The sequence below is a fragment of the Acomys russatus genome, chromosome 3 (assembly GCF_903995435.1).
Source record: "Acomys russatus chromosome 3, mAcoRus1.1, whole genome shotgun sequence".
In the NCBI taxonomy this organism is placed as follows: domain Eukaryota; kingdom Metazoa; phylum Chordata; class Mammalia; order Rodentia; family Muridae; genus Acomys; species Acomys russatus.
Window position 1 is genome coordinate 51,509,056 of NC_067139.1, and position 25,658 is coordinate 51,534,713.

Sequence of the window (25,658 nt, forward strand, 5' to 3'; positions counted from 1 at the left end):
ACTTTTTATGAGAAAAATGTGTGTTTTCATGAGTACACAAACACCCCAAACCACGTACTCTGTTCTCGAACCACAGCTGAATGAAATTGGCAAGGAAAAGAATTACGTTAGCATATAGATGTGTCTGCACCATATAGTCCTAGGAGCAGGATAGTATGACACTAATTACCTTTATAGACTAAACAGAGCGTCTTACAAAGAAACTTTCATCAAAAGAAAACAAAAGCCTTTATAGTGAACTATTTTTAATTATTCACTGTACCTAAAAAAAGATGTACAGGTTAATAATAAATAATAATAAAACACCATTTCCAACCTTTTCCTTAACTCCAATCCCCAGGTAGTAACCATGGCTAATGTCTTTTTTCTTCTGCTTTTAATACAAATACAGGATGGATGGATAGATGGATAAATGGATAATAATGATGGATAAGCAAAAGCCATGTAGACAGATCAAGAGACATGTAAAATATTTGGTTGATTTCTTGGCCAGACATTTCTCTAAGGATTCATTGATAAGCAAAAGCATATGTACATATGTGCTGAAAACTTTCTGAGAGTTGTAATTCATGAGAGAAATATACTTAATTGCATGTGGGTAAATGTATAATTATGAATTAAGTACAATCAAATCATATGTGGGTTTTTGGAAGGAGGGCTGATTCTATTGAAGTCTGAAGGAAGAATGGAAAACTGAGGTGGGCTGGAGGTAATGTTCCAAATGGAGGCAAGAGTTTGTACAAGAGGCAGTGCCAGAACAACCAGAAATTAAAGGTGCACAGCATGGCTGAGCAGGCGGGCTGGTTGGACTCCATTTTGGAGATTAGTACAAAAGTGAACAAAGAAATGGAAAACGTCAGGCATTGGATAAGTAAAAACTTGAATGCATTGCGCTGTCTTTTGGAAAACAAATCTCACATGATTATAAAAAACTGACTAGAAAATTTAAAAGATAGTTTCTTTCCTCTTCTTCTTCCTCTTCCTCCTCCTCCCTCCTCTTCCTCTTCCTCCTTCTCCTTCTTTGTTGTTTTGTTTGTTTTTTGGAGACAGGGTTTCTCTGTGTAGCTTTGGCTGTCCTGGACTCGCTTTGTAGACCAGGCTGGTGTCAAACTCACAGAGATCCACTTGCCTCTGCCTCCCTGAGTGCTGGGATTGCAGGTGTCTACCACTGTACCCAGCTAAGATACTGTTTCTTAATTTCTCTGTTTTTAATATATAAGAAATTCAACATTCATCATCCGCTTCTTTCATTTTTTCTTTTAATATGTTCTGAATATTCCTTGTTTTAATCATTTTTTAATGACCCATCGCAGTTTATGGCCTAAAGGAGCCAAAAGTCTTTTAACCAGTATTTCATGCTGGGCATATAGAGTTTGCCTCTATGTGTATTTATTATTTGAGGTAATTTTAATTTGGGGTAAATTAAGTGTATTTATGGAGATTTGCCTGTGACTTTAACATGCAAATCTGACAAACAAATCTGAAGAATAAATTTCCATCAGTCTAATTCCTGGATTAAAGGATGGTACATTTACCATTTGAAAATATTCTACAAATGCCCATAAACAGGCTGTTGCTAGTTATCCAGCACTGACAAATTTATGAGATACTTATGTTCCTTAATCTGCCAGTAACTTTAATGTGGTTACAACTCCAATTGGTACCGAATCCTTTTGTGATGTGCTTCTTTGAAAGAAGCTTGAGAGTGTTTACATGTGTGTGTCCTCACTGGATATTTGCTATTTTTAATACAAAGAACTTGTTCAAGATCTTCATCTAATTGTATGTTATTTTTCCTTACATATAGAGGACTCTCTTATTAAAGATATTAGCCCTTTCTGGCAAAAAGAAGAAAAACATAATTCATGTCCACAAACAATTCAGATATCTTTCTTTTCCCATCTTATTTATCAGTTGTCCTGAGATGGAGCTTGGCTCTTTGTTCCATTGTCTTTTCACTCATCTGATCTGAGGATATGTTTTTGATCACATTTATCCCTTTAAAATCTAGATTCTACATATGAGAGAAAACACATGATTTCTCTTTTATTTTAGGTACTTAACCACATGAGGGAATAAGGACTGAATTAGTGCTTGGAGCTAAGCAAGCAGTCTACCCCCACAGTTACACCCACAGCCTTCCTTTTACTTTTGCTCTCTTCCATTTTGTAGCGAGGCTTTACCATGTAGCCAAGGCAAGCCTTGAACTTCTGACCCTCCTGGCTTAGACTCCAAAGTAGTTGAGATTCTAGGCCTGCACTATCAACCCTGCATTAACATGTGGTATTTGTCTTGCTCCCTCCTCCCACACACTCTCTTCGAGTATACTTTTTAAAGATAGGGTCCTACTCCATTCCTGCCAGTGGGAAGCCTGGAGGTTTTGATAAGTTGGTCCTCTTCCCTGGCTCTCCCCAGAGCAGCTTCACCTAGAGAGAGATCAAACCACAACAAACGTAGCTCACCGGAGAAAGGGTTCATTTTGGCTTACAGTTGCAGAGGAATAGTGTCCATCATAGCCGGAAAGGCATGGCAGCAGGAACAAGAAGCTGGCTTATCCCATAGCCCCCCTCCCTCTTCTCCTCCCAGCCTCCTCTACCCACCTCTTCCCCTTATCCCCATTCCTCTTCTCCTCAGAAAAGAGTATCCCACCCCCACCACCAGTCTACCCCCAGCACATCGAGTTGCATCAGGACTCAGCTCATCCCGTCCACTGAGACCAGGTAAGGCAGCCCCACCAGGGGGACGTGATCAAAAGCAGGCAACAGAGTCCAAGCCATAAACAGCACCTGTTCATCTCACTAGGGACCCACAGGAAGATCAAACTGCCCATCTGCTACATAAGTGTAGGGGGCCCCAGGTCCAGGCCGCATATGCTCTTCTGGCCTTCTTCGGTACTAGACACGTACATGGTTCACAGACCTAAACCCAGGCACTTGCACACACACACATACAAACACACAAATCATAAAATAAATTGAAATTGTTCTGAATATAGTGTGAAGCCTGGATCTGATTGTTAAATATTACCAGGAAATGTATCCTTTATATTTAAAGATAGGAGAATGGTATGAAGGAAAAGTAAAGATGGGGAAAGGGCAGAAGAAGGGGACCCCCATGCATCTGCTGTACCCAAGACAATTAGCTTTAAATGTACTTCCCAGAAACATTTTTAATCCTTCCCTTTCCCTCTTAGTGCTTCCCACAGTGAAGTGATGGTGCTAGTCCCTAGAGCATCTACGGAACATTCACTAGGGTGGAGGAGAGCCACGGGGAGATAAAGGAAGAGACCAAAGCCAGGATATGAAATAGGAGGACTAATTAGAAATTCCGATGGCTTGACACACGAACTAGGAAGGAGGCGTGGAGAAGGCTGGAGTTAGGTTTCTCTCCCAAAGAAGTTGGGTAATGGTAGTGACAGTGATTTTAGAAGGAGGCAAGAGGAGACCAAGAAATAGCATGAGTCAGGAAGAGTAAGAATCAGTTTGCCGTAAACCACTGAGATTCCGGAACCAGTGAGCTTTCAGGCTAGCCTGCCCTTCATAGAGCTGCAGAGAGGAGATAAGAGTTCATGTTCATGTAGGAACAGTTCAGGGGCTCAGCTCTGCTCTGTGGGGCTTTCTTGCTGAGCCACCTTTTCAAACCATGGAGATTCATCCCAGAATCCTTGGCTGAATAAGGGCTGTCAATCTAGTACCTTCTGTTCCTGGAAGGGGACAAAAGGTCCAAACAACATCAACAATAACCACTCAAGTCGTTTGCATGACAGCCCTTAATCCTCTCCCCTTCAAGGACTCTAAGTCAAGTGTTTCTCTTGGCTTTTGTACCTAGTTGTAAAGACATAGTTATTTTTGTATTATGGAATTTGGGAGATGGTTTAATCTTCTTTGTGCTTGCACTTTCCCCCATAATTTTTATCTTAATGTTATCATTTATAAAAAGGCAATTGAGAATAAAATTTATATAGTAGATTATTTATAAATGAAGTCAATTCCTAAAGTAATATTTATAAATAAGAAAAAAATCATACATGATAATAATCTCACAACTGTTAGCCCTTATATTTCCTATTTATCTCCAGGAAGCCTTTCTCAACTGCTCCCTTTCTGCAGACAAAAGGCTCACTGGCTCATATCCTACTAACCTGTAAGGTCATCAGATCAGAAAATAGATATCCAAGGTGGTTACAGTTTCCTCTTGCTTTCAGCTGTATATCCAGTTCCTACTTCCAAGAGCTCTTCTCTCCACACACACAAGCTTAGGAGATGTGTAGCAGGCTCTTTTAGCCACTGTAGGAACTTCTCACTAAACCCTTCAGTCTCAGAACAATTGGGATCAAAGTCATTCACTGTGGCATTTTTTGGTGATTGTAACATAGATCAACTAGGAGATAAAATGTTACTGCAGTTATTCTAGTTTTTATACAATATTTTTTCCTTTGTGTTCATAGCGTCAGTCCTAAGACAGTATAATAAGTTTGCATATTAATGAGTATGTTCAAAACCTTTAAGGGGCATAATAATTTCCTAGCCCAGTCCTGTTTCTATCTTGTTCACAGTGAAGTTCTTTGGAGCCCACGTTACTTTATGAGGCAGTGGGTATAATTCAATTTTGCAAACAAGAGGAAAAAAAAATCTCCAAAATCTCAGAACTTGGGGCATTAAGAGGCCATGTGAGTGTTGGCCAAGCTTTGTTGGGAGGTCCCCACAGCTCTAATCTCACATCCTTTCTTTCTTGGCTTACATAAGCCACTCATAAATTAGCACTAACTTGTTATCCAGCTGGTTTCAAAGTCTCCAGTCTCTACAGCTCATGGAAATCTCAGCTAGAAAGATCTAGAAGGTTTTTCTTCTCAGTGTGTGGGGATGGACCATGGTAACAGAGCTTTAGAGTGAGGAAGTGAGACTGTCAGCATTCAGCTATCAGAAGTTGGTTCTATTTGCCCATAGTTTGACACATACCATCCTCTGAGCACATGAAGTCCCATCAGTACTGCTTAAACAGCTAGACCAGGAATGCTTCTGAGCTTAGCATACTCAGTTCTCAAAGTCCTTTGGACAAGGCTGAATCTGCGGGTGGACGTCAGTGCATCAGTGTGGTTGCGTCTCTTTTCCCATCGCTGATGCAGTCTTATTATGCAGTGTGCATGGTACTATTAATCTCCCACTCTCATATCATACTGACCCAATAATGACATACACATTGGACCAGTGCCCAAGAAGATGGCCCCCATCCTCTTGGTCAAGAGTCCATTTGTACCATCAAGAAGTAAAATGCGGTTCCCTAGTCCCTTGGCCACTACTGAGAATGGAGGAGCCTGAATGAAGCAAACTGAGTGTGTTCACTCTGAGAAGGAAGGCTTGTCTGGCTATAAGTTTATGTTCTTCTTTGTTACATGGCTTCACGTCGTCCACGTTGGCCTCACTACATAGCTGGGGATAACATTGAATTTCTGATCCACCTGTACCCACATTTTAAGTATCAGGATACAGACAAACAACCACCATGCCTAGTTTGTGCAGTGCTGGGGATCGGCCCAGGACATGGTGCATGCCAGACAAGCCCTCTACCAACTGAGCCCTCTCAGTATCTGTTGTTTTTTAGCAAGCCCAAGTTGGCCTCAAGCTCACACTCCTCCTGTCTCAGCATTTGGAATGCTGGGACTACACACATGTACCCTCAGGATTGTATTTGTATTCATAGAATTGGGAGAGAGACAGGTCAAGCAGACAACATGTGCCATGGCTGTCAGTTTTATGACAGGTGTTGTGGACATGGCGGTTTTCAAACACTGGATGCCATTTCCTTAAAGAGTGGTGAGTCTTGTTGCTTCAGGCATTCAATTTACTGACAAGTCAGCTGCAACTCATTGAAATGTGGGTTCAGGCTTTCTTAGAACCAGGGTCCCCCACCCCAGCAAAGGCATTGCTTTTCTGGAGTCTAACCTGAACCCAGGGAGCACTGGGCAAGGTCCCCCGGCCAGCGGATTGGCACACCATCTCTCATTACGCAACAGTCTGGAGCCACGCCTGTTCACAGAGCTGACCAGGTGGTGGAGCACGGGCTTTGCTTACATTTGGTGAAGGTCAAGTGAAGCCTCTGTTGGGGCCCCACTTTCTAGACATGTGGTTTGAAAGTGCCCTAAAGCAGAAAGCCAAAAATGCAGCAAATGAAGGATGCAGGATGCCAGTATCCAGCATGCTGAGAGGAATGAATTCTGTCATGTCTGATCCAGCTTCAAAGTCCGGTTCTTTTGTTCTGAAAACATATGATTTTTCACACGCATTATACAGTCCTAAAAATATAAGTATATGAGATGTGCAAGGAGCACATAACAATTAAGGCTAGTTTCCTGCTCTTTGCATTACAGAAGAAAGACATTTGTAAATGTTCATTCATGCCATATGGAGGATGGCATCTAATCCTAAATCACAGAGATTCTGTAACAAACAAGAAGTATTGTCTATGCATGTACATTCATGTCTCAGCCAGTCTCAGAGCTATTCCCATGTAGTGGGATTAGCAATTTAAGTTACCTGCTTGTTCTGCATTTTTAATTCTTTACATTCTGATTGTAGCCGCCTCCCTCCCTCGCTCCTCCGGGGCCTCCTTCCCTAACGTCTGATCTCAGCTCATCAATCTTCTTCCTCTGTGGCCTGGCCAGACCACCCAGCCAGGGGGAAGTGATCCACACTGGGAGACCAGAGACCATGTCAGAAGTAGTCCCTACTGCCCATATTGTGGGGCCCACAAGGAGACTGTGCTGCCTATGTACTGCCACTGAGCAGAGTGTCTAGGTCCTTGCCATGCATGGTCCTTGGTTGGTGCATCAGTCTCTACAGCATGCCGCTCCTCCACCCGGAAATTTAAAATGTATATATTATTTATTATAATTTAGTCACATTATCTCCTGATTGCTGTCCCCTCTCTTTTATCTTCCCATTGCCACCCCTCCCTCTCTCTTCTGCTTATTCCCCTCCCCTAGCCCTCTGGCAACAGCCTATTATACCTTATCAGGATAGTCTGCATCCCCTTCCACTGTGTGCCCACTTGGCAGTCTTGCCCAGGGGCAGTGACCAAATTGTGGGCACCCGAGTGTATGTCAGAGGTTCATGAGCAGTTCCTCCCTTCCCCCTGACACAGAGAATCAGCAGTTCATTGGCTACATCTGATCAGGGGGTCTTGGTTCTCTGCATGCATTGTCCTTGACTAGTGTATCAATTTGTGCAGACCCCCCCTGGGCAGGCCTTCATGGGCTTCCTGTGGAGCTCCTGGTCCCTCCCACACATTCCGTCCCCCCACTCTTCCCTACAACTCTCAGTGCTCTGCCCAGAGTCCAGCTTCTAGACCCAGTATCTGTCCCATTTGATCCACCACGGTGTGGAGTCTCTCAGAGGACATCTATGTTGAGCTAATACCCACTTATAAGTGAGTATATACCATGTGTGTCTTTCTGGGTCTGGGTTACTTCACTTAGGATGATCATTTCTAGTTCCATCCATTTGCCTGTCCTCATTTCGACCACTGACAGAATGCTGCCTGAAAGTGGACAAGCTTGGATGCAAGTAGAGTCAACAGCCAAACTCTGCCAAGACAGGGTAAGCAAGTCCTCAATCATTCCTGCCTCATAAATATATCTGTCAGATATATTGGGCCAGAAGGCTGAAGATGACGCTGCAATGTAATAGCGAGTTATGGGTGACTGTTCAGGCAGCAAACTGTCATTTATTTTAAATTCGGAAGCTGATAACCTGTACTTCCTGTTTACTCAGGTAGTTAATTTTATTCCTTCTCAAGCCTCTGATGGCATTGAAGACCAAATAGGTTAGATTCACAATTAAGCTTAGTTGTTTATGGGTAAAGATATTTTTAGGTCTAGATAGATGTTGATAGAGATGAGATGTGATAGATATTGATTTATATTCAGAATTTTAGACTCACCAATATAGGAAAATATTTTCTTCAAGGTTGCCAAATACAAATAGCTAAAGCACTATGAATGTAACATTAATATAATTCCTGATTGTTTCATGGAAAAAATGTGGCAAATGTCTCCCCCACCACTCCTTCTCGAAAAATCCCAGTATCCTCTCCTGTGCAACTGTACCTTTAAATATTTCTGTCAGGTTTTCAGTGTGCTTTGTACCTGTCATAGATGGACTTAGACCCTTTTGCTGGGGAGTGATTGAGAGATGGGTGAGTGGGTGATAGTGTTTGCTATGTCCAAGTTGAGCTCCCCAGAGCTCAGGTAAGACCTGAGCTTGGCCTCACATGGCTGTCACACCAGCTCTGTGGGAATCATAGACAGGGAAATCACTGAGGCCTGCTGGCTCCCTGCGTAGCTCCAAGTTCAGTGAGAAACTATCTTAGGGGAGTAAGGCTGAGTGTGATAAAGCAGGGCACAGTGTCACCCTGTGGTCTCTTCATGAGCAAAGATGCTTGTACTCCCCATCATCACCACACAACACATGTTCTCTTTGTCTCTGTCCCTGTTTCTTTCTCTCCCCCCGCCCCACATACGCATGGGCACAGGCACATGCACACTTATGTGACACTGTGACTGAAATATAAGTTTTGTTCACTTACCTTAATTTCCTCTGCTGAAATGAAGAAAGTTTAATCCTCTTTTAAAGTTAAAATTTAAAAATTAATATATTAATATACACAGTGATGGCATTTTCATATATTCCTGTGCTCCCTATGCCTCTCCTATTGGCCTCCCCTCTCCCCCAATAGGCCCATTTTCACTTTCATGTCATATATATTCTATCACTCTCCATATCTTACTTAATATCATTTCTCCCTCTCATGGTCGCCTTCTTGTTTAATGACCTCCCATCCATATGTACATACATATATATGTACGTACACACATACGCGCATGCATGCATTAGAAAGCTAAGTTCTGTATATGAGGTGGAAGGTGGTATTTATCTCCTAATCCAAGTGTCATAATCTCCAGTCCCATCTATGTTCTCTCAAATCTCACAATTTCAGCTTTCCTGTGGCTGATTCCATTTGTAGCATATTTTCTCTGTGCATTCGTCTACTGATGTACATCTACACTGGTTAAACTTCTTAGTTATCATGACCAGCCCAGAAATAAACAGGAATGTGCAGGTAACTATGGCGTTTTGACTCCTGTACGACTGTAAACCCAGGAGTGGGAGAGCTGGGTCATGTGGCTATCATCTCACCCAGTCAGAATAACTAATGTGAAAACAAATGACAGTGAATGCTAAGGTGATGCAGGAAAAGAGGGACCTTTATCGCACTGCTAGTAGGAATGCAAACTTGTGCCGCAGCTATGGTACGGAGCTTTCCCAGACAACACAAAGAGTGTGCTCCTGCCAACAGCAGATGATAGCTTCGACCTCTCTGATATGCAAGTACTTAGCTTGGAGGAAATCTTTGATGAAAAATGAGTGACCCACTGTTTATCTGTCTTCTTTCTTATCTGTTTTCTCTCCAGGGAAGGTGAACATCTAGTTAGATAATAATAAAGAAATGGGGAGGGCAGTGAGCTTACTGTCAGAGCATCTGAGTTCAAGTCCCAGCCGGCCTTGACACCTCCACGTAACAAACAGAACAAAAACAACCTTTGGAAGTTGCGGTGATGCGTACCATATTTTCCATTGGTACATTAGTGGAGGATGGGGAAATTTAGCTTCAGTACCATTTAGTCATACCTCCTGAGACAGCATTCCCCATTTCTGTATAGACAACTATCAGAATGGGAGTGTGTACAGAGTGCTTCGCTGTAACACAGCAACTGAGTCCAAAATTGTTATTTGAAAGGAAGTACGTATCACTTAAGTAAGGCTGTCAGCACTTGTTCTTTTAACAGATGCTTACATGTCTCTCTTTGAAAAGAAAACTTTGATCATAAAACTGGGAAAGAGAGCTGTGTTGAGAGGATTAGTGTATTTGACTGTGTATCTCTAGTACTATTAGTGGCTCCTTTAACCAAGGTTTATAGCTTACTGAGAACAATGGACTGTTTTAAGCAGAATTAACATCGCTGAAAATGAACATTTATGTGTCTGGCAGGGATGGTAGATGTATGCTTCATGGTAATGGGAGGACGTCTAGCTCTGCCTGGGCTCTGATGCTGCCTCTGCATGCTCCTTCAAGTAGGATGACTGCTTCTTTCCACTATAGATAATGTTAGAGAAAAGACAAACACTGATGAGCAAAAGCCTCTATACTCCCTTTTGCCCATGTCCCTTTCATACTATGAAATTTAGAGGAATATATAATGTGAAAAAATCTTGACTACTAAATATGAGTAGTCTAACTTTAATCTCACAAACTTATTCACTCTTTGGCCAAGTGGATTTTTTAAATCATGTAATTGATTGTTTTATTCATTTTTTAGCAACAAAGTGATGGGTTTCATTGTCATATTTTCATATATAATTGCTTTAAAAATAACCACACTAGTCTTCAAGTCTTTTTATTCTGAGAGGAAATAATACAATGTATTAGGAGTCTTTAAAATATAAAACATGACAGGACTTGAGGTAAGCATCAATGGTTCATACTTAACATGTACAAGGCCCTGAGTTTGACCCCAGCACTGAAGAAAAAAAAAAAAAAAAAAAGAAACAAAAACATTATAAACAAACAAAAAAACCAGATACTTGAATACTTTCTTAAATATTTTTAAACACAGTTGAAACTAATATTATATCTGTTGTACTTTATTTCCATTTGTATCTTTAGGAAGAATATTTGTTCCTTAATATAAATACTTGAGTATAGATATCTATTTTGTATTTAATATTTGTCCTGTGAGTCCCCAAAGCCAGAACAATACAATTAAATATACAGCATTTGACTCAGCTTGTTCCCTGTGTCCTTCTGTTCTGCTTGAAATAATTGAACTACTTTAGCGACTTAAGAAATCCATCTGTTTCTTGAGTTTCCCATCAGAAGTGCTGTATGAGGTGACCATGTGCTTATATGTCTGAGAGTCTGTTTATTTTGATTCCCTACTGTCCTGTCTGCCTTCATAGATAACTTGTCAAAGGTCTGCATGGCCTCTCAGAGCGTCACCCCAGGAAATGTAGGGAAAACGGTCACCTTTATGCACTTGTTCCAGCAGCCAGCACTCGTGGCTGACCTCCAAGGTGTCAGCTGAGGACCTGGAGAATCTGGTTGTTTATGAGGTCATATGACTGGAAACTCACCCCTACAGTCACAATGCCCTGCACTGAATATTCCTTTGCTTTTAGGAAGGGCCGAGATTACGTTACAGATTCCATGTCACCTTCGTTCCATCAGTGCATTTGCAAGTACCCTGTTGCTTCCGATCACGGCAAAGCCTGGAGGCTCTCTTTTGTTTATGAGAGCCAATGAGTTCTGTTGAATATTAGTTGTTAAAAAAAATAAGTAAAAGGACAGAAAATGAGTTATTTGTAGTCTTAGTCTATGTTGGTATTCTCCAACATTTTTAAGGCATAGAACCATTTCTTTAAAGTAAACATTTATCCTGTACCTAGTGTATAAACTGATAGATTTTTGCAAAGCCCTTTGAATTCACAGTGGGGTGGGGACGAGTCCAGATTGTCATCTTCCTAGCCCAATTGTGCCTCATTATTGAATCTCTCTGGCTCTTTCAGATTCTGTGGGGGTATAATCTGCGTCCTTGAAAAAAAAATAGACTTTGGAGACTGCCTGGTGGCCCACCTCATTTGCAGCCCTGACATTCCCTATAGCTGTCTCTACAAATTCCTTACCCTCCACCACATTTCCCAGAAGTCTTTTCTCTTTCAGGGGGATAGACAAAGATTGGGGGCTGCAGGAGTCTCCTGCACATTTTGACTTTGAACATTTTATTCAGTTCTGTAGCCTTGGCGTGCTTTAACTCTACAGTAGGCGTAGCTAGACACGCAGATGAAATGCTCAGTGTATCTTGGGATGTTAGGCAAGAAATAGTGTCAGTGTGGTTGGGCCAAAATGGTTGTAGGTCTCTGACTCACCACTGTGAAGACCACTGTAGGGGCAGCGTCAGCTCACCCACTGGTAACCAGAGAGCATCAGAGCTCAAGGACATCATTGTATGCGGAAGAAATGTCTGTGACTGACCTTTTTATGAGAGAACGCAATCAGATTCGAGACTTCCTTTCCAGGACATTGAGCCAAACATTTGCTTTGATTCAATGTCATATATCCTTAATTTGATGGCTTATAAAAAGCAACCATTAGGAACAGGAGGCACCGCCACAGACCAAGGGCGATTTTGCACACCTCTGTCAGCTTTTCATCTTGGTGGTAGGTTAAAGTAAATGGTGACTGGATATGCATACCTGAAATGTGAGAAAATATTATGAATTGGATTTTCTTGAGGATTGTGTTTTACCAGTATACCGTTAAGTAGAAATTTAGATTTAAACAGTAGATTTAAAGTATAAACCCATATTTTCCACTAAATATTGTAAGCCTCAACCTTTCTCATCTATTAGATATGGAATCTAGCATCTGGTCTTGCTACTCACGGCTTTTCAAATTTATGTGAAGGAACTCTGAAAACCAAAGTTCCCAAGGAAAGTGGTTGGGTTATGATCAGGTTTATTGGGTGAGTGGAGAAAGAAAGTGGTGAGCACGAGCTGAATCCGACTCTGCCACAAGAAATAAATAAGAACACCTCTCATACCATACCAGCTGTTGTGAACCCCAGAGTGTATATGCTTATAAAAACTCTTAAATATCAAGCGTGGGTTGAAGTACCTTGAAATGGATTTGGAGCTGTGCTTTTAAATTAAGCAATAGATTAACATCCACAAATGCCTTAAGGTTTCCAAGGGTAAGGCCTTGCAAGGTGTTTAAGGGAAGGGCATGGTTTCCAGAGTATCGTAGCTAGGCTAGGAATGTATCTGCTGATGCCCCTGTGAGAGAGCCCAGGTGAGGACTGGGGTCTGGATTTCTCCTTTAAGAAGATGCTAGAAGCTCAATAGTGCCTGCCCTGAAGCATCGCACCCACACTAGGTTCTAGATAGAATGAAACCTCGTGCCACTCTAATACTGGCAACAGTTCCTACAATGGCTTTCTAGTAAATTCCAAAGGAGAATTACCAGGGAATATACTTTATTAGCAAGTTATCAGTAGTAAGATAAAGCCTCCATCCATCTTTTAGTTGTTGAGATGGTAGGATCATGTTTCAGCCTTAGGTTGATGCAGTTAAAAATCATCCCTCCTGTGGACTTGCACCCTTCATGGTGTTACTCGGGGTCTCTAGGGCTATTGGCTAAAAACTTCTTCACAGATGCTCCAAAAAGACACATTTGTACCCTTTTGAAGGGTTTCTGGATCTTAAGCAGACTTTACTGCTCGGCACTTTTCTTGTTGTAGACAGGATCTCCAAGCGCTCCATTGGTTAGAAGCACATCAGCATATTTAGGAGTTAAACTCTTTGGGAGTTCCTGATCTATCACTCACTGGTTCCTTGGCTTTGTTATTTTTTTTTTTCTATCTTATTTCTTCATCTAGAAAATGGGGCTAAAAAGAATTCTCTTTCCTGAGATGCTTTGAAAAAGTGTATGCAAGTGGAGATCAGTAAAGAATCGAGTTCCAAGGGGTATAATTTCCGCTGTGGCCTCTGCAGTCACCGGGTACGTACCTGGTGCACATGCAGGCAAGCATCCATAACATAAAAATAAGGCTTTAAAACAAAACTTACATCTTGGCCTCCATTCAGATGTTGGCTGTGGCCATCAGGGCCTTCGAGGTGAAGCTGATGTCACAGTGGACAAGGCTTTCTCCCATAGCATGGGGAATCCTGGGACTGTCTGAGTTTGCAACACTTAAGGCTGTGATTGATATAATGGAGGGAATGTTTGGGTGACTTCACCTGCATGCCTCCTGATGGGCCTCGGTAGCACGCCTTGTCATTATTCATTTTGGGTTGGGGGCAGGAGTTTCTTCAAGTATGGCTCACTTAGGGAATGTTCTAGAAGAGTAGGCCCTTAAGCTTGTCACCTGTGAATTACCTGCCGCATTCAGCACAGCATCCAATCTGAAGGAACCTTCCATGCCCTGTGCATAGTCAGTGCACACCTCCCATAACACACTCCCACGGAGTCATCCTTGCAACATCATTGTAAAGCTAGTAGTCGTAAGGTGCGGAGGAACCATGGATGTGTGCTGTTGTGGAGCATGCGAGCAAGAAGGGCATCATGTGTTTTATTCTGCTGAAAATAAGGATTCCAGGGCAGGGGAATACCAAGGGCTGGGGGATAGGAATGGCATTTTGGAGGAGGACGGATTGTCTGGATATAATTACAAAGTGACTATACACTCCACAAAAAGCCAGCTGATGGCTTAGTATCCATATACCCTGTTCTAAACAATCTCAGTAATAAAATGTTCTCCCTGGAAAATATTATCATGTTGATCTGGCTCTAACCAGTTGCAGGAGTTCCTACTGAGTCTTACTAGTATGTACTGGTGCATATTTCAGCTCTGAAGTAGTGTTCTGTATTATTTGTGTTTGAATAACCCTAAATTACCAGGAAAGCTATTCTGAAGAACTCCCAGATGCACTGGGCCCAGTACATGGGACTCAACATCTCGAGTCGGTTCCTAAACTCTAGTGAGATTCTCAGTGCTGTTAGTACTGTGTGTGTCCCAACTCGGGGAATTGTTGTAGACATTTAAATACATAGAAAATAAACATCTCTTTCCCCATAATCGGCAGGCCAAGGAATCCTTGAATTACTTTGGTTCTGTCAAAGTGTGTGGCAACTGGGAACAGAATAGGCAGTAGAAGGCAGGAAGAGAGGTGAGATGTTTTTGTTCAGTAAGTACAGATGTTCAGTAGGAATTGAGTTCATTTAATCTGTCTAGTGTTGTTATAGATAGCAGGGGATTGTATAGGGGCTGGCCAGCCGGGGCATGGCACACAGCCATGTGAGGGCTATACCAATAGATAGCCATCTGTTTTGAGGCATCTTTCTGTGTTGTTGTTGTTGTTGTTGAAAAATACACACATTTATTAATACTAGAAATACTCTAAAATAGGACACAATATGAGGTGTCTTTCTTTGGGAAATTTTTCCTCATCTCTTCTGTCTGAAGTTGTTCCCAGAAGGCAGGCTTCCCTGTGGGGAAGCAATATGACCCCTTAAGGTTCCTGTGAGGCCAATATGGACACAAGTTGAGTCCTCAGCTAGTCACAGGCCAGGGACCTAGGGACACCCTGCTTAATCCCTGCTTTCCTTTTGCAGACTGAGGCGTGGGGTCAGGGGTGGCTGCAGAGTTTGCTGTGTGCCTGTGAGGCAGATTTGAGGGTGGCACCCTGAGATGCTGTCTCTCCCTTTCTCCATCCTGAAGTGCATGCATGTCTTCCAGTGCCAACACCTAAAATGTCTCTATAGAATGGTGATGAGTCAAAGGTGGTACAGACGAGGTGCTTACCATGGCGTAGCTGGGCTATGGCTGATACAGATCACACTGTTTATAGCCTGACCTGTGCCCTGAACCTCTCTAGGCTCTCCTTAAGGATTCAAAGGTTGAACAAGGGAAATCTGGACCTCAGACCAGCCCTGTAACACAATGTATTTCCTGCTTAGCTGAATGAAGTAGTGATTCCATGCACAGGGTTGGAAGAGTTCAATTTTAGTCCGCGCATTCAGGTAGAAGTCATATGGAAAGTGGTGTGATCACAGCAGCTATCCACAGCATGCCCATTTGGTTTCTAAGGGAAAGAACACACATAGACAGAAGGAAGGAATGGTGGCTCGGCTCGGCCCTGCTACTCATTAGTTATTCATGGTCAGGTCAGAGGCGATGAGGAGAACTGCCCAAAGGAGCCTTTCCTTGTTTCCTTCAGCCTCTGTGGCTCTGTGACCATTCAGCAGCTTGGTGTGTCTAGTCATGTGTGGTTGCAGCTCATGTGACTGTACCATTGCTTCAGACTGGATGAAGGATGCTCTGCCTTTTTCTTACTTACGGGAGTTCTGTAAGTATCCAGTTAAATAAAATATGTGAAAGAGTCTTATAAAGTAGCTATATAGGCAAAGTATCACTGGTACAACATGCCAGGCATCACTTCCTATGGGCTCCAGATCAAACTGTTCTGTGTGTGTGTGTGTGTGTGTGTGTGTGTGTGTGTGTTTGGCAAATCTAGTTCCTTTATGGGTCTTAGTTTCTTGGCTTCAAGTGTGTCTTGGGGCTTGTGTTTGCCGTTTCTTCCATATAACTTAGCCCAAGGCATGTACTTCTAATCCTAGTGTTTAGTCTTTAGCCCCATGTGACTCCCAAGGCAATCCCGGTCACCCTTGTGCTCCACCCTTGTGCTTGTTGCTTTTGTTCACTGTTGCCCTCACAGAGTTTTTGGGAATGCAGCAGTAGCTTTAGGACTCGTCTTACCGCAGTCTAGGTGTATTACAGTGAGAGTCCTTGAGGGTAGCTAATCCATGCGGTCAACATGACGCTCTTCAAAGTGTGTTACAAGCACTGTACTCCTGTTCTGAATGAGAAACACAACAAGCCACTTGGCCACTGTCTCTCAGGTCTGGGACTTGAACATGGCCACGCTGACCACAGAGCCTTCCAGATTACACAGCACGCTGAACCCACGAACCTGATGTTAGTTTGTGCCCTTTGAGGAACGTTTTCAAGGAACTGTTGCTACATAAGGGACCACAGGGTCTTCCTGGCCACAGCTGTCAAACTGAGAGCAAGCTGTGTTTAACATTTGAAGGTATTTTTGCATTCCTTCCTCTAAATGGACTTTTTTTTTTTTTTTTTTTTTTACCACGTCCTGGCTTTGCAGCCCCTCTGAGCATGCCCAGTATGTGGTCAGGCCCTCTTCAGTGGCTTCAATAACCTCAGTCCTTACTTCTTTACTCACATGGGATTTCTCCACGCCCATCTCCCAATGAAGCCTGCAATCAGTGTTGACATATTCCTTCAGCCCCTCTTCCACTCCTAACACACAACTGGCACACATGGAAAGAATCATGAGTGGGTACATGCCAAAGAGACAGCTGTGATCTAGTCACAGCAGAAAGTGGATGTGAAACTGGAAGTGGAGGCACAATGTTCAGTGTGACCTCTCACCCCTTAAAGTGGTCAGAGAGGCTACCTGCCTGGGATGTAGAGGCAAAGGACCAGGTGCAGAGAGCCTTGGGTCTTGGGGGCTTGCTCATTCCTTGCTACTTTCCTAGGCACAACTTCCCCTAACACAAAGAACATGGACGTTTCTGCCCTGCCCATGCCTCCCTATAGATACAATGGCAGCTCCAAGCAGAACCAGTGGGAGCTGCTTTCTCATAGGGACTAAGTCACACTGACTCAGATATAGCTAATAGGTCTGTTCAGCTGACACAGCATGTACAGACTTTACTTCCGGAATGGCATTGGTAAGTGATCTTTGGGAGTGGACTAGAGATGACACTTTGGGACTGTGATAATACTTATGTGATCTACTTTTATAAGAGATGTTCCAGTTTCAAATATTTCATCCCAGAATATTTTAGGTATGTTTTTACTTGCCTTGTTTGTTTGTTTGTTGTTTAGACAGGGCTGGGGTATATTTCAGTGCACAAAGATATTACTAGCCCAGATGACCAATTTTGGAAAAACCCAAGTTAACAAGTAATTGTGACCGTCTAAGTGCCCTGCATGGGACTGCAGCCTATAAGTTTGACTGATGACAAATTACATGCCTTACAATGTCCCATTTTCTTCTCTTGCTTACAAGGCTTCCATGTGTAACAAGATATATTTGCTATTTCTTTCACATTACTTTGTAATAGAATAAAACTAGTGGTATGAGGAGAAAAATAAATCCTAAGTGAGCTAGTATTTCTCATGCATTTTCAGGGCTAGAAGCATGAAGAAACATTTAAAAAATGTTATTTGATGAGACTTTCATAAGCACTGACAGCATGTGATCTGTCCAAACTGTTAATACAATTAAAGTTTTGAAGACCAGCAAGTAGGCATTTCTAGCGATTCTGTCCTAAGGGTGATTGACTGTCTTGTTTACAGCTGTTGTATTTGCTTCCCAAAGTAACGGCACAGTTATAGCAGTGGGCTGTTAATAGGTTTGCTCTTTACCGAGAATCTTATCTCCAGCCCAAGTTTCCAGCTGAACTGTGTGGGGCCCTTACAAAGCAGCCATGTTATTAAGGTCAGCAAACCAGGTCTAGTCCGTCAGAAAGCTCCAGTTTGTTTGTTTTTGTAAAGTTCGGTGACACGGAGTTGGCTGGAGACTCTGTGGCATTAATCATTTCCTTTCTGCAGCCTGTGAGCTTGCAAATAGAGGGAGTTTGGCAGAGGGAGTGTCCAAACTGCCCTCTGCCTGGTCCTGCCCACTCCTGAGCTCTTCCAAGTTTGTAGGGACTGAACTTTGTGCAGAGACGCTCTGCTGGACTAGTGCACCCTTCCAAGTCACTGCTCCTAGAGACGGTAGGGACCTGCTCCCCTTGTATAACAGTGGCCACTGATTCTGCTCATAAACAATGGGCTTAGAAACATGTTCCCAGAGGGCATGGAGGCCTCAGACGCGGTGCTGTCAGGGGCAAGTAGGGTTGTGGATAAGGTGGGAGGTAAAAGAGGATGGCGGGGGAGGATATGATCAAGGTACATTATCTGCGTGCATGAAAAGGTCACAGTGGTGACACACAGTATTTTGTACAATTAATATGCATGAAAATGGCATTTCTAGTAAATGCTACATGAAAAAGAGTTGTGTTTTTTAATGAGGCAGTTTACATGCAGACAGTGAAGTTTGCTTTTCTGGTATATTCTGTACACATCTGGAAATAACATAGACATGAATAGTATTTCTTGAATGAACATTCTGATACAGAAATCTGGATGCTTATATATAGATGTTCTTCTATTTTGAGCTGTCCTCTCAGTGACAAATGGTGTTATCTGCTTACTTGTTAGTTCTCTAAGGCAAAGCTAAAAATTTAAAGGACTCATCTATTCATTTAAATGCTTACATGTAGCAAGTAAATATAAGTATACATTTATATAGAATATAAGTATCAATAAAAGAGTTTTGAAGGCATACTTTTCTTGAATGTTTGGCCACATGGTGAGGCGTGTAGTGCTGCTCTCTCACCAGCTTCTTGTCATATTTGTCCTCTTTGATGTGAGTTCCGAAAGCACCCTTCCTCCTCAGAGAGCAGCATATGTCACCACCTATCCTTTCTTGTTTTCAGACAAGTAATGAGGCAGGAAGACTTGGGCCTCTGGACTCAGTCCTGGGTTTGAATTCTGATCCACTTACTACCCAGTGGTACAAAGCAGGTTCTCTACCTTTCAAACTCCATCTTCTCCCCCTGTGAATTAAAGAAATCAGTACTGACTCCAGGGGCAAGGTGTCAAGGTCAGGCGTCACCTGTGGGTGGCTAGTAGTGGCTTGCAGACCCTCCCAGCACACAGCTGTTATTACTAATATGAGAAGTGCCTGACACACGATAGAGACCTGGAAAATGTGTTTCCCCCTCTCCTGACCTGCTGTCTCCCCTCTGAGGTTGGCCTCATCACAGTTTCATGCCAAGAATAGATGGCACAATAGAGCATAGGCTCTCTCCATCACCGTTGGCCTCCAGCATAGGCTGACATGTCTGTACACACAGAGAATGGCACCTCGGGACCACTGCCAAGTTACTCTTGCTCCTCCTGGCTTATTTTTTCTACCACCATATGCTTTTTTTTAATACTGCTTTGCCAATATGTCATTTTTTCATCAATAATTAAGTAAGCATTTGCAGTAAGAAACCAGGTATTTATGATAGAATCTGGTGTTTGTTTTGTTTCCATAAGGCTTGCTGTAGTTTGCTCCTGAAATGCCCCTCAATGCCCACGTATTAAAAACTTGGTCCCCAGAGTGGTACAAATGAGAGGCAATGGAAACGTTTGAAGATGGAGCCTCATGGGAGGTTTTGAGGCCATTTCTGGAGATTGTGAGATCCCAGCTCTCTCCTCTTCTCGCTGACTATGAGAATTTGGGGGACCACACATGTGCCCCCTGAGCAAAGGCCATAAATCAAAAGGGCCAACTGATCATTCATTAGACGCTCCGAAACTACGACCCAAATGGACCTTTTCTCCTTTTTGGTTGATTACCCAACCAGTGGACATGTGCGTCCCCTGGCAAGTTGAACAGGTGTTGTCTATGACATGGTCTCTGTTGCCCACTTTCCATCACTTTGCCCTAACAGGCTGCCTTGCCTGCCCTTATTAGGTGAGGAGGAGCTCAGTCCTGATGCAATTTGATGTGCTGGGGTGTTTGTGTGTGGGTTCCCCTTTTCTGAAGACTAGGGGAGGGGGGATATGGGAAAGAGAATGGGAGGGAGGGGGCTATGATCAGGATGTAAAGTGAATATATACATTAAAAATAAGTTGATTACCCAGAGCATTTTGTTATTGTGACACAGGAGAGTAGTAATACAAGGACAGAGGTCAGACTTCAGTGGTTATAATTCAGGGCACTTATGGGCACGCAGACTGAACCATAGTCATCCCCAAGCTCTGTTGTTTCTCCTGAACCTTACAATTCAGGCTTATATAATAAATGGAAATGATTTAAAAATTATTTAATGGCATTTGCATTTGCTTCAAGACCGAATACTGCCAAATTTTCTCATCTCTTTGTTCTTAACATACAAGGTTAGATTATGCAACTACTAAGAGTGACATACACGATTTTCTGAAACTATAAAGTTTATTACTTGGCATTAATAAGTGTAAAATGTCAAGCCACTATTTTATTTCTTGTCTTTAAATTGTATGAAGGACTTAAGAAAGTCTCGTCCCTCATGCAGTTGACAAAAGATGTTTCTTATTTGTCTATCTTTTTTCAGACTGTTTTCAAAAGATCTTTGAAAAAAAACTTTGTTCAAAGAAAATATTTTTCTCTTCCTTGAACTTCACAGTTTGCTTTTTCCAAGCACAGTACAAATGAGTACCTTATGGACTGAGCACTTTGGCCCGCGGAAGGCTCAAGCAGATTGCTTAATACTTAGCTAGTGCCCTAGGCTTTCGGCAGGCAGTCAGCTCGGGTACCCTACATTTGGCATGAATTGAATTATACCTGATTTATCCTTGGACAAGAGGGTGTTGGAAATATTAAGGACTGAGTTAATGAGCTCCTGCAGAGGCCCTTAAAGAGTCCTGGGGACATGATTGCTGTGCTAATTTCCAACAGTGTCTTTGGATTCTGAAACCCCTGCCGCTGGCCTTCACTGGGTGAAATTCTTAAGCAACTAAAGCTCTGAGTTGTGCTTGAGATATTTACCCTCAAGGAAAAAAATGGCTTGCTAAACTCAGATTTGTTTCCCATCACCGCAGTGTTTCAAACATCCCTCTCCACACCAGAGAAATGCTGTTCATCGGCCTTAAAGTTAGAATTGCCCTAGGTAGCAGAGGGAACCTTGCCTTTCACCCCCAGCCCCCAGTAATGGCCCCCATGGCAGCTGTACCAGCATCTACCGCCTCCAGCTTCTAAATGCCCCTTCCTTGGCTTACATATTCCCTGGTTCTTTGGCACAGCCATGAGGCCTATGTGGACTGCAGATACAAAGACAGGAATGGTACTTTAAGCTAGGCTTTCAGCCTGCACTATTAGGGATGTGTATGAGAATCAGTCTTGGGGCCACAGGACCTTGAGCCTGCACAGCCCTCTCTGACACACCTGATACGCCTGTGGATATGTATGATTTGTTTTGCTCACATATTGCTTTGTTGTTGTTGTTGCTTTAATGGAGTTGCCAACATGAACTCCAAAGATCTGGAATTTGAGGTTTTTCTTTTTTTTTTTTTTAAAAAAGTGTCAAAACATTTGGCACTCTTCCACCCAAGTTTCTCCAGTGGACCTGCAGGAGCCAATCTGGTGGCAAAGAGCCTGCACAGCAGAATCACATGAGGGACATTTTCAGAAGTCAGCATATCTCTCGGCAACGGTGGCAGTTTGCTGGCATCATATTTCGTGCAAGAAACACCCCAGAAGGAGAGTTGATACATAAAGTGTATTTGAGTTGAGGTATTGAAATGACAGTAAATAGTTAGCCAGACCTAACCAGACTTAAGCTGCACACAGGCCAAGGTGCTAGCAGTGTGACACCGTGGGTCTTTTACATTTTTTGTTTTATTTCTTTTATTTTTAGAGATTATGATATAAATATATAATTTCTCCCTTTTCTTCCCTTTCTTCCTTCTCATGTGCCCCTCCTTGCTCTCTGGCCTCTTTTTCCATTAGTTATTATTGTATATATTCTCAAATATATAAGTGCAAACTGCCTAGTCTGAATAATGTCACTTGCTGTATGTTTTCAAGGCTGATGGTTTGGTATTAGATAACCAATTGGTGTTCTTTCCTGGGGAACGCTGGTTCTTCTACTCTCAGTATTCCTTAGTTGCCTGTAGTTCTTGGTGTGTGGTTGAGGGGCCCTGGGCTTTCCTCGTCCACTTTGGTATGTCCATTGGGCTGTCTTTGCTCAGCTCATATTAGGCAGTCATGTTGGTGAGACTTTATAGATTCCTGAGAGACACAATCTCACACACTCCCTGACCATCTGGACCTTACCGTCTTTTGGCACTTCTGCAATGCAAGGTTTGCTACCTCTTGGAGTAGCTCTGCTTCCACCTCTAAAAGGATCTAACAATGTCACCCTTAACACACCATTCATTTAAGTATAATGATAACTATGAATGAGACGCAGTGTATCACTGGGATTTAGGAAGCAGAGACACAGAGCTAGAGATGGTTTGTTGGATAAAGTACTTGTTGTGCAAGGTTAAGGACCAGAATTTACATTCCTAGAAGTAGTCAGGTAAAAGTTGGGCAGTGTGCTGGCCTCCTATAATTACAGCACTAGGGAGGCAAATGTGCATCCCCAGAGCCAGCTGGCAAGCCAGAATAGCCAGATTGTCAAGCTCTAGACTCAATCCTTCCTCATTAAATGAGTGGAAAGAGATGGAGAAGAGATACGTGACGTCAGCATCAGACCTTCATACGCATGAGCACACATGCACATATATGCAGATATGCAGACACACATGCATGTACAACATACACAAAAGAGAGATGATAGACAGATAGACACACAGACAGATAGACAGGCTGACTCCATCAAGGATAGCATGCAAGAGATAGTGGGAGTATGTCCTTCATGGTCTTGGAAACGACTTCTAGATCAGCACAAGAAACACCAACTCCAGTGCTCTTCATAATGTGTAGTTGAGTTTCATTATTGATATTTTAACATGGACTTCAGTTTTAATTTTAGGTGTTTTTTTTCCTACTCTTACACAAAATTGCTGCTAATTCACAAATTCTAAAACAAGCTTGACTTTATTTTATTGCCTACTTCACCCTCTAGAGACACCACCAAGGCGTGAAGAGGCCTGAGGAAGAGAGCAAGAAGAAGTGGGAAAGCCAGGGTCATGCCATAGGCTGTACCCCCTTTGCTTCAGCAGGAAATGAGACCCAACTTGAAATTTGTCTTGAACAGTTAGATATTTTTCAGTTAGATATTTTGCCAGTTTTCAGTGACAGAAAAGACAGAAGTAGAGTTTTCTACGAATAGAGCATATTAGTTTTTCTCATACAGCATATTGGTTTTCTTTGGCAAGTTTCCACAGAGACGTGGGAGGTCTGCGACTCGTCCTCTTGTAGTTGGACATATCTGCACCCTCATCACATGATAGACACACAGAGAAGACTCTAGTGGTTGAGACACTTGAGGTTCTGAGCTTCCTCCTTGCTCCCTGGAATGCCTTTTGATACCCTAGCTACCACCTAGATCTCAAAGACTGAGAAGCTTGCCTTCTGGAGAGACCAAGTGTAGGTGTGGGGATTCTGAGAGCCACTCCTGGCTGAGCTTAGCTTCCCTGTACCCATGCCACCTGCTGTACAGGTGAATGGAGTCCTCTGAGTTTCCCATCCAGCTGCCTGCAGGTGCCCAGTGTCCTAAACAAGCACTGCAAAGCAGAAGCACCCACCGGCTCTGCCCCAGCATGCAGAGGCGTGAGATGTAACAAGTGGCCGGTGCTCTGAGCCACTCAGTGCCAGGTGGTTTGCTCTACAGCAATCCATAAGTACAACGAAAAGCTCAGTTAAAAATCTGGTGCAAGAGTTGTGTTCATCCTGCCTATTAAAGAGCATTAATGTTGAGCTGCTGTCGAGTCATGGAAGGTGGGAGAACATAAAGAGCATTGGGAGTCAAGACAACTGCATCCTCCTATGTGAACTTCTTCCTTCGTTAATTTACACAATAAGCTGACCTCAATAAATCATTAAGGGGGCTTTTCACAAGATGCCCAAATAGCCTAGAGGCTTCTTGTATTCCTGTAGAAAAACAACATATGTGAATCGACAGGACATTTTAAATAGAGGACAAAAATACATTCTGGAACAAAAAGAATTCAAGTAAACTCACACCCATAGAAGGGACACAGCCTGACACCTTTATAAATGTTTATGGAAACATTTGGAAATTTGGAACAAGATGACTTTTGAGAAAGAGTAGAATATTCTTCAATTAATGTTGGGTCAGTGACTGACTATTTCAGGAAAAACAGCAAAGCAGAACACATAGCCATTACTTAAGCCAAAATAAATTCCAAGTGAACCAAAACTTCCAACATGAAAACAACTATTTAAATGCCAAACACTGTTTAAAAAAAAAAAAACTTTGGAGTGCATAGGCTTTTTGAAGCAAGATACAGAAACCCAAAATCTATGATGAGTAGATAAACTACAACATGAGCATTTCTTTATAAAAACAACAATAAAAATACCATCAACAATCAAATAAACACCACAGGAAGATGTATTGATGAATTAACCATCAGAGATTTGTTTAGTCACTGTGTGAAAAACTCCTAAAAATCAACAAATCACCATCAAAGATGCGCTTACCTCTTAGGTAAAGAGTGCCTAGGAAACACTAGGGAAAAGGGCAACCCAAGAGTAAGGTACACAGACTGTTCTTCTCATCTATTCAGAGTATTTCCGGAGCTCCTCCCAGGAGCCAGTCATGCACTAAGGTGAGAAGTTATAAGAAAGCATGTCTAGAGCTTACACCCCCAAAAGATAGAAGAAAAGAATCCAGTGCACCCTACTTCTGGTAGTGGTAAATCCTACTAAGGAAACGAGTACAAGGCCTTTGGGGTTGGGGAGGGTGGTGGAGTGGTGTGAAAGACTACCCCACTAATGCAGGGCTCTTCAGAAAAAGAAGCCCTATATTGGAAAAAGGAAACAATTAGCAGAATCAAAGGGCCCTAGGCCTGCATCTGATGAGAAATGATAGCGAGAGCTTAAAAATGTAAGACTTCAATCCAAGGAACCTAAAAATTAAGACCATCCCCCTAAATGATTCCTCCAACCAACGATTGAGCTAATTAACTGAATGGATGGTTTTCAAAACAGGAGATAGCATGGCCAATAAAAATTGTTAGAAATGTTCAACATTGTTAGCCATCAAGGAATGCAAGCTAACACCCCTTTGGCATTTTAACTTACCACAGTCATGGATAGCATCAAGAAAAAACAAGTGACAGCACATTGGCCAGGACGTGGGAGTATAAATTGGTACAGCAACTATGGAAATTAGCGTAGAAAAAATAAACTGAAAAATAGAGCTGCTGTGTCATAGCTGTACTAGTCCAGACCATTTACCCAAAGGTTCCCAAT

General features: G+C 42.5%; 1 protein-coding gene across 11 annotated transcripts in view; it reads left to right on the plus strand.

Moving 5' to 3' along the window:
- Nucleotides 1-25,658, plus strand: part of Thrb (thyroid hormone receptor beta) — a 327,017-nt gene that overhangs the window by 98,318 nt on the left and 203,041 nt on the right. The window contains exon 1 of one of the 11 annotated variants that reach the window (XM_051140169.1): nucleotides 18,367-18,415. The exons of 9 other annotated variants lie outside the window; for them this stretch is intronic. The gene's annotated coding sequence lies outside the window, so the exon portion shown is untranslated. Of the gene's footprint in view, nucleotides 1-18,366; nucleotides 18,416-25,658 lie in introns of those variants that run through there. One more of the 11 variants, XM_051140209.1, reaches the window with a different exon arrangement.